The sequence below is a fragment of the Condylura cristata genome, unplaced genomic scaffold (genome assembly GCF_000260355.1).
Source record: "Condylura cristata isolate star-nosed mole 26May11 unplaced genomic scaffold, ConCri1.0 scaffold00024, whole genome shotgun sequence".
Taxonomy (NCBI): Eukaryota; Metazoa; Chordata; class Mammalia; order Eulipotyphla; family Talpidae; genus Condylura; species Condylura cristata.
The window spans coordinates 23,784,141-23,786,946 of NW_004567125.1; positions in this window are offsets into that span (position 1 = coordinate 23,784,141).

Below are 2,806 nucleotides of genomic sequence, written 5' to 3' on the forward strand. Positions count from 1 at the left end.
AGGCTGGCGGGGGCGGGAGGCGCTGCCGCGTCGCCATGGGAACGGCGCAGCTATTTCCAACCCCCGGGCCGTGCCAGTGGCACCGTGCCAGGGTGCTAGGGTATTGCAGGACAGCAGCAATCTGCTGCAGCGGGGGACGCAACAATACACCCCTTCTGCAACTCGCGGCTCGTAGGCAAAAGGCCACACTAATCGGAGGGGACGTGTCGGCCCCCCTGCGCGTCGCTCCTACTTTGGGGCTCTCACAGTTGCACGTGCAGCCCCTGTTGGCCCTCACCTATCTTCGCCAGACAAAGCCCGGCCTTTCGGAGCTCAGCCCCCACCCCTTCCCTTGACGGACCCTTTGATTTCTCCCGGCTCCCGCCCCGGTTTCTCACTTTGTCCCACCCCTCATCACTGCCTCCCGGAGAGCCTTCTTTTTTGTGTGCTGCTACCACAAGTTTGGCCCTCGCTCCAAAGCTTCACCTTACAAAACGACTCCGTTTGCCCTTCCCTCCTCCCCCGCGCTCTCTCCTTTGGTAGCTTAAATATATCTGTTTAAAGGACGAAGTCTCCCCTCTTGTGTTTTGCAGCTTATCCTTTTTATTGTCCTTTCCTCTTCCTATCCGAACCCACTTTTTAAATTTTTTTTAAGATTTATTTATTTATTCATACAGAACTGGGGTACAGGCCAGAGATGCGGAGGGTGAGAGGATTCACCAGAGACAAAGTGGGGAGCAGAACAGGCAGATCGAGGAAGTACACTGCTGAGGGAAGCAGCGGCTGGGTCAGGAGAGGTCTGCCACGCCATGTGGTCACCTCCAGGGCAGATGGGGATCGAACTCATGTGGAAGTGGCTTAAGCTTCTTAGTGCTGTGCTTTAACCCGCTGCACCACCAGGGAGGGCCCCGAACCCACTTTTTAACTGAGTCTTTTCAAGATTTCCAGAAACCCCTTTCTACCTTTTTCCTCCCTTTCTCTCAGAGGAATGTGGGCAGAAGAGAGATTGCAGATAGCTACCTACCTCGAGCCTCCTTAGCATTTCACTGACCCACCCTGAAGTCACATTATTTGGGTTCTGTGGGTCGGTTGTGGTAGGAGTGTCTAAGCTGCCCCTTAGCTTTCTCTTCAATTATGAGCTTAAGTAAAGGAAACTTATGGCAAGTGGTCAGAGACTCTTGAATACAACTTGAGGGGTAAAGCTTCGCTCACCCATCTCTGCTTGGTCGTTCTGCTGTGGTTCCTACACTGTCAGTCTATACCCACCCCTAGAGACTGCCCTGCCTGCCTCCATGTCACATTGTCCATCCCTTTGGCAAGAGCCACAGAAGAGGAAAGGGCAGGTCCTCCTCTCCAGGAAGGAAGGTGGGGCAGAGTAGCCCCAGCAGGAAGGGAAGGGAAAAGGAGGGAAGGAAGGAAGTGGCCAAGAGAAGAAGGTGGAATCCGGTGGGAGGGTTTTTCATTGTTTTAACTTCTTTCCTTTTTAGCTCTGCAGATTCAAGGCCAAGGCCATCCCTGAACCAAGGTTCTGCTGCCACCTCCCAGAAACCCAGCTGGACCAGCCTGCAAGGGCCTGGTGAGGCAGTGTTCCTTTGGTCTAGGTTTGCTTTTGGTTCAGGTTTAAGTGAGGTGGGCAAAGTGCAATTTTACTGCACTTTGTAAACTCACCATATCCCCCCCCTTTTTTTTTTTTTTTGCTAGCCAACAAATCCAGCCTTTATTTTGCTTTTTTCCCCCCATGAAAAATGCCAGGGTTGCTAGGTAAGGAAAGTGTGCCTAACATTACCTGAGGACCTTCTACCTGGGAATCTACTGTCTATCTTCTAACACTTCACATTTACATAGGGTTTTATAGTTTTTGAACTCTGTTGTTGTTTATATAATAATATATTGGCTATTATTATTACTCCTGTTGGCTCCTATACCCACCAATTTTAAAACTCAATCTTTCAGGGAATTCAATATCAATATCCCTCTTCAGTATTCCCCCTCCACTCTGTCTTGCCTAGGCCCAGAGCCAACTTGTGGGTCTTGAGAACACAGTCAGAGATGTGCTGTAGCCCCCACTAGGCCTGGGGGCCAGTACAAAAGTGCAAGAATTTTGTCTTAGGAATATACTTTGTATAGTGTATCTTTGCATCTCTATTCACTTACTAACAAAAGCCTAGAAAAACTGCCAGTCAGGTTTCTGGCTTGTACAGGGTATCTTGTTCTTTGAAAGAAATTGACCTGTGCTTTGTATGAGGTTTTCTGAAACCTATTTCAAAGGTAACTTGCTGTGAGTCTTCACATCTTCTGGAGTAGTTAACAAAGTCCTGAACACTGAACTACAGGGAGAGGGGGTGGGGGTTTGATTGACTCCATCCAGGAAAGCTCATCCTTGTTCTCTCTAAGCATGTCATTGAGTTGGGAAAGTGTTAACCTCATTTCTATTGGCCTGGGCTGGGGGTGAGATCCAGGAAGGGAGCCCAACAATTCCAGGATGCTTGAATTTCTTTTGGTTTTAAGTTGCTGTCTCTGTGGTGGTGGAGGGTGGTACGAAGGGGTGGAGACCTGGCTGTATAGAGTTGGGACAAGTATGGGCAGAGACCAGGACCTTGGCTTCCTCTCCTATGGTCTTAACTTCTCCTGAGAACAATGTAGTTCTGGAGGGAATATTTCACTAGCACTTTTAATTAGTAAGCCAATCTGCATGCCTTTTGCCTTGGGCACTTACTCAGAGCACTGAGTTAGGCTACCTCAGGGAACTTGCTATCACAGAAAACACAAGCCGTATGAATATTTCTGTTGTCATCATGTGGAGAAATGTGTCATGTAGAAGTGGGGG